At 50.0% G+C, this 7,114-nt stretch overlaps 1 pseudogene; it reads left to right on the forward strand.

Moving 5' to 3' along the window:
- LOC130021555 (vacuolar protein sorting-associated protein 33A-like) overlaps positions 1 to 3,858 on the forward strand; it is a 61,977-nt pseudogene extending 58,119 nt beyond the window's left edge.
- The last annotated feature ends 3,256 nt before the right edge of the window (positions 3,859 to 7,114 follow it).

Here is a 7,114-nt window from a genome sequence, read left to right on the forward strand (position 1 = left end):
ATTGAAAATCTTTTTTCGATAAAAAGACATCATAATTCTTGCATTAGATTGCCGACATTGCCAGTATCATGGCCATGTTTACCATACAGCCACCAAATTCCACCAAATTTGTCCCAATGTCACCAAGCCCACCAAATTCGTGCCATAGCAAACCAAAACGGAAACACCTCCCCAAAACAGCAGTGGCAAACGTTACCGAATTCACCATACCAATACCAGATTCACCATGTTTGGCCACAGTGTACCAAATTCACCAGATCTGTGTCAAAGTCAACCAAAATCGGAAATATAAAACAGCAGTGCCAAACCTCACCAAATTTTACCGCCGTGTGCCAAATTCACCAGATTTGTGCCACATTCAAACAAAGCACAAATAGCAAAATAGTGGTGCCAAACATCACCTAATTTTCCATAATATCATCAAACTTGCCAGATTTGTGCCACAGCCAATCAAAACAGAAATAACAAAAAAATAGCAATGCCAAACTTCACTGAATGTACCAGTTCACCAAATTAACCAGAATTGTGCCACAGCCAACCAAAACAAATACAAAAAACAGCAGAGATAAACGACACCAAATTTGCCATAGCATCACCAAAGTCACCGGATTTGTGCCACAGCCAACCAAAACCAAACTACCCCAAAAGCTCTAGTGCCAAAGTCACCAAATTTGCCGTAGCATTGCCAAATTCACCAGATTTGTGCCACAGTCAACCAAAACGGAAATGCCCCCATAATAGCCATGCCAAAAGTCACTAATCTTGCCATCTCATCGCCAAATTCACCATATCGTCACCAAGAGTCATCGAACTTGTGCATGACTTCATTTTATGCCCGACATCATGATTACCACCACCACGAAAATGACCATGACCAGCCTCAGACCATGATCACCAGATCACCAGCATGATCTGATCGGCAGAGCGGCCCGCCAGCTCTGTCCGCATCACCATGTCACCATCATCACCGCAACTGCATCCCCAACAAAGGTGCCATTTTCACCACCAAAGCATCATCACCACAGCACCATGCGACAGCTATTCCTGCCACCATCACCACCGCCACAATCCTTGGCATTGCCATTGCTGCCTCAATAACCGTCACCGTTGTCGTTCCACCAGCTCAGCCTATTCCAGTGCCCCCCATGAGTGTGACTGATGTGCTGGGGGGTACCTCCCTCCATGATAAGTGCTGCTGTGCCAACACATGTGCCTGTGTGTCTGGGAAGTTCCTGCCCCCTGTCAGGCGTGGGCACTCTGAGCTGAGGGGTGTGGGCGAAGGTCCGTTTTCTTGCTCTCGGGGACCCCTAAATGGGGCAGCTGCAGGGAGCCAGTTTCTCTGATGATCACTGATGACAATCCGGTGCTTGCTGGGCTCCAGAACTCTGGGAAGAGAGAGACACACACACAGTGAGAGATCACTCACAGGTGTTTTGCTGACAGCTGCGTCCCCTGAGCAGAAATGATAATAATATACATATATACATAAATATGAGATTGATATCCAAGGTTAGGAAAATGGGGCCAGGAGGACTGGTCAATGGTTGGAAGCTCCCATAAGCATTGGGGACAGAGGGTAGTTAGGATAGAGTAGGGACCAGTCTGGCAATAATGCTTGGAAATGGTTGGAAATCACTTTGGACGGGAACTGGGTGTTGAAAGTAGGTAAAGAGATACACATAATAACCTTTCCATGTCTGTATTGTAAACCGAAAGGCGTGTGTCAGAGAGAGGGGGAGAGAGAAAAGAGGGAGAGAGGGGTAGAGAGAGAGCACTGCAGAAAGGAGGAGGGAGAGAGAGGGGCCTTGCCTGTCTGGGGGAGTAGGGAGACCGGGAAGATTCGTGGTGAGCGATGTCCACTGGTGAAGGGACAGGTGTTGGGACGTGATATGACTGAAATCCAATCATGATCAACTCTGTATTTCACTAGGATTGAAAAAATTCACAAAGAAAATAACATTTTAAAAAAGACAAAACAAATCTAAGTCAATCGTGAAATTTTGAGCGAGCAGCAGTGCAGTGGGCTGGTGAGCGGTGCTAGCAGAGCCTCACCTGGCAGCTGTGATGGAGTCAGCTCCCACGCTCCAGAAGCTTCCGAAGCTTGGCGCCCTCTCCCTGGCCCAAACTGAGCCTTACTCATCAGCGTTCCTTTGGGGGCTGCAGGGGCTGACGCATATGAAGCACATCCCTCCTGCAGGCAAATGCCTTGGACCCTGTGCTACTGTAAGGCCAGAGATGGAAATGTAAGGGCCGCCCGGGCTAATAGTCATGAAAGAGTTAAGTGGTAGGAAAGAGTTCACCAGAGAACTGTAAAAGCTGTGAAACTAGAGCTGCAAAAGCTGGCTCAAAAGAGTCATAAGGTAGCTCCCACCTACACCCTGCTATGACCTTGTGGCTGGCCCGGATATGGGGACATGTGCTCAGATGTTCCGAAGAAGTTCATCTTGTCAAGTGTCGTGCTGTTCTTGGTAAAGCTGCAGATTGCTGTACTGTCAGATTCCTTTGTTTACTCTTGGTTATAAAATCCCACTGTACTTTGGCTCGGGGCTCTCTGCCTCTGTCCTGTTTTCAGGACATGTAGTGAGCCCCAGCATGCTTGGACAATAAACCCTGTGCGTGTTGCATGAGAAAGTCTCCTGGAGTCTCCTTCACGGGCAGCGAGCGTCTTGACCCTAACATTTGGAGGTCCCACCGAGATCTGCTCTGCTGCCCCGGCCGTCTCCAACGGGCTCTTCTCGGGGTAAGTAAGGCACCCCGAAACTGGGAATCGCCATCGCATAAGGCCAGGTCCTGACTGGCATGGTGACTGTCGGTGCGAGGCGTGAGCCTTCTCGGACTGTGGCTGACAGTCGTGTCCGGGAGCCCAGGTCACGCCCCCGGGGGCGCCCTGGTGGTGTGATAAAGGAACTTGGGAACGCCTGGATGTCTCCTAGGAGGCGGGTGCTGCGACTTTGTTGCCAGCAAAGTCAGGGAGGCTGCTAATGGTTTAGTTTCAACATGAGTTTCTAGAGTTATAAAATGGGTTCATCTCAGATGTCAGCTTGCTGTAATAGTTTCTGAAAATGGAGAATTTCATGGGAAAGGTGGGAAATTTTACTAACTATATTGTGAGTCAGCATGTCCAGTGCTTGAAAGTACATGCTACTATTTTGATAACTTTATTCCATGCAAAGCCTTGTCACCAGCCCTGATCTCCAGAGAGCTTTGTACACAAGTGTGAAATCCTTAATGTTGCATGATAATCTAGGACTGTTTTAATCTTTTTCCTGGAAATCAAAATTTTAAGACGTCTTCTGGTTAACTTCCAATGTCAAGTGATCTTTTGCCCAGTGAATACCTTGTAAGAGCTTTAATTGTGAGCATTTTTAAGACTTTTTGAGTAGCTCTAGAACTGATCTAATGCTTTTGAAATAGCACTGCAGAGTACAGTTTTGTTATGTTAAGTGAGATTATTGGTAGCTGTGTCCAAACTTGGGAGATCGTGTTGAACTAAGATCAGTAAAATAAGAGTTCAAACTTGTGGGATGACAGGAATATAGATGTATGTCTTAAGTCAGAAAGATAAATGATGGAGATATCGTCAGTGGGAAAAGGGAAAGGGATCCTGTGAAAGTGAAGATGTTTTTTTACAGGACGGAATGAATGTTAAGGAATGTGCAGAAGGTTAGAGGTTGTCAAACTGTATTGTTACAAGAAAATTTGAATTACGCCTGCAGAATTGTTCTAGTGAATTTTTGGTAAGCTCTATGGAAAAGATATTGGACAGATTGGCTAGACTCCTGGTACAGTGCTCTTAGAAAATGGAAGTCAAGATTTAAACATGATGCTAAATTGTATCCTTTTTCGCTACAGATTTAAGCTTCTTTTGACTAGGACCCACAGCAAATGGGTGGATTGCACCTCACCGTGAGTAAGGTGAAATGCTTGCTCTTCTCTTCTTTTGTACCTTCAGTATGTTCTTTAATGCTCCATGGCACTATGTTGGTTTGTATGAATCTAGGTAAGTCTTTCCTCTCTTTAATAGGAGTGATGCTTGAGTGCACCGCCAGGAGTAAGCCCCTCACATCACTAGGTGTGGCCCGAAAAGAAAAGAAAAGAAAAGAAAAGAAAAGAAAAAGGCAGATGGGCCTAAGCATATCTGAGCTTTGCTCTGAAGTCTGGGGCCGCAGGGAGCACAGGCTTTGCAGGAGGCAGAGTTCCCTCCCTCCACCCAGCCCCCAGCAAGGACCCAGGAGTATCCCCAAGGCCAGCCCACTGCCAGGCTGCTGAAGATGGAGGACACAAGGAAGGGAAATGCGTTTCCCATGAATTCTACTGTGCTGTAATTCCCTGTGACACAGCGCACCCGCCACCCCACCCCACTGTGAGTTCTGGTTGCGGGGAGACCCCCTCCTCTGTACTCTTGAGTGGCGATTGCCGGGGTCTGCTGCGCGTCCACGGTTGCCGTCCGTCTCAGCTCCTTCCATCCGCTCATCCTCCCAGCCCCCCAGAGCTGGTCCCAAATGGTCGGTTCATCCCTGGTGCTGTTTGCAGGAGACAGCTCCAAAGTTGGGGGCACACAGACACCAGAGTCCCATCCTCCCCTATGCTCCACACAACGCACAGCCCCCCAGAATCTAGACTGGTGCCCTGGCTTGAGGAGGAAACATCCATCAGAACGGGAAGCAGTTTTTTGTTTCATTTTGGTTTTCTTTTTTAAGGCACTCGTCTTGGGCATGCAACTTAGTGCTGGAGCGGTAGCACAGCGGAGTAGGGCGTTTGCCTTGCATGCGGCCGACCCGGGTTCAATTCCCAGCATCCCATATGGTCTCCTGAGCAACACCAGGAGTAATTCCTGAGTGCAGAGCCAGGAGTAACCCCTGTGCATCGCTGGGCGTGACCCCCGGCAAAAATAAATACATAAATAAATTTTGAAAAATAAATGACCCATTTACCCACTTGTCCATTTCCCTCTGCTGTCTCATCACCTCTGTTCCCCTTCCCCCCCATGTCCCAGGAATGTTTATGCAGCCATCCATGGAAAGTCACTCCTTCAGGGACCGCGGAAGTCGTAGAACTGGTACTATCTTGTCTTGTACACAGCTGAGCTGGGTTCAATCCCTGGCACCCCATGTGGTACCCTGAGCCCAGAGCCAGGGTAAACCCTGAGCATGGCCAGGTGTACACACATCCACCCCAAAGAAAAAAAAACGTTCAGTGAATCAAAGGAACAAATGATGACTTTATTTTTTTTTGTGGGAGTAAAAAATTTTTAAACTATTAAAAAATTTTAAAACAAATATTGAACTGATTTGAACCAGTGAGTATGACACGAACATCCACAGCTGTCCTGGACCCCAGACTTTAATGAGATCCCCCACTTCACACGCACCTCTGTCTCTCTCCAAATATGCATCCCAGGAGCCACACTTCTGTCCCCTCTCATGTCCTTTCCAGGCTGTGGCATTGCCCCGTCTTGACTGGCCGTCCGTCCCCGCCCTGTGCTCTCCCACACACGTCCTTTTGTGGTGTAAATGCTCACACACACACACACACAGCCACACACGCACCCGTTGGGTTGTATCTATTGTGTCTTTGCTCCTTCTCTGTCTTGCCGCCCTCTCTCCCCAGGCCAGGTCCAAATCCTCCTGCTCTGCAAGCCAGCCCGGAGGAGAGTCTGGCCGAGGGTGTGAGGCCACCCACTCTGTAGGCCCCGAGCTCTCATCCTCTACCGGAAACCATGTTCATCTTTCTGTTCTGGCCTTTTGCAAATTGCCTTTTTGTTTAAGAGCAACTCACTTTGGTCCTCTCCAGAGACTGGATGAAAACCATTCTCTGTTGGATTAGTCGGAACAATCTTTGCCCCTGTTCAGGCTCAGAAAGGTTTCAAAAACAAAATCTCCGAACTTGCTGAAAGTTACTGAAATGAGTGAGAACCAATGGATACTCCCAGCATAAAGCCGCTCTGCAAGACATTCGTATAATTGCTTTGCATGTGTGTGTTTTAATTGTTGTCATTGCTTGGTAATAATTTATTCCAGAAATAGCACTTCAACCTGGGATTAGGTGTTTAAAAGAATTCTTTTTTTTGGGGGGGTGCAACAAGTCCTTTTTTTTCTTTTTTCTTTCTGTTCTCCATCTCCCAAAGTTATTAACTTGTTTCTTTAAATTCAAATGGACACAACGATACGCAGGTTCTGGCATGTACACATAGGCAAACTTTTTCTCCCTCACAGTAAGTAAAATTTCACTAAACTGCAAGCATCAAAGCCTGGGCCCCTCCCCCTGCAACAGTCCAGGGAGCCGTTGAGCCTACGTTCTAGGGCAGTTGTGCACTGGCCTCTCTCTGGCTTGATTTCTGGCATTTTGAACTCTTTGGTCTTTTAGAGAATCCGTGTTCATAAGAGACCCCGATGAAGAGAAAGCTTCCCTGCAGAAATCCATCAGTATTACCAGTGCTTTGCTCAGGGAGAAGGACGCAGAGCTGGAGAAGCTGAGAAATGAGGTCGAGCCCCGGCCCCGCCCACGTGGACCCGAGCCACGCCCATCTCCGCCCGGGCCACGCCCACAGGGCCGAGCCACGCCCATCTCTCTGAACCACGCCCACATTGGCCTGAGCCACGCCCACCCCTAGGGCCTGGGGTGGGTTAGTCGGGGCTGGGCGGAACCAAGAGGCGGAACCCCAGACCCGGAAGAGGCACGGGGTCCCGGCCGTTTCCGGCTTTGGCGGAGGCGTGACGTCACGACGTTCACGTGACCCGGGCGTCACGTGGCGGCGGGGCTGGGGGGCGCCAAGGCCGCACCTGTCCTCCGCGCGGGAGACCCTGGACGCCCTGCGCGATTCCCGGGCCAGGCAGCGAGGGGAGGGCGGGGCAGGCGGCGGCCTCTGGAGCCGGGGGCGCCCCCAGTGCAGCCCGAGCGAGGGGGCGTTGCGCTCCCGCCCTGCGGCCCGGCCCTGGGAGGGAAACGGGGCGACTCGCGTCCGTCTGGCAGGCCGAGCGCAGCCCCGCGTCCAGGCCCTCCCCGCTGTCCCGCGTGCGGGTGTCGCCGCCTGCGACCCTGGAGCCACTTTCCCAGCTGCCTGCTCCTCCACGGTCTCCTTGGCAGTTCACCCGGGGGTCCATGACCCCAGTCC

The sequence above is a fragment of the Sorex fumeus genome, unplaced genomic scaffold (genome assembly GCF_029834395.1).
Source record: "Sorex fumeus unplaced genomic scaffold, SorFum_2.1 ptg000017l, whole genome shotgun sequence".
Taxonomy (NCBI): Eukaryota; Metazoa; Chordata; class Mammalia; order Eulipotyphla; family Soricidae; genus Sorex; species Sorex fumeus.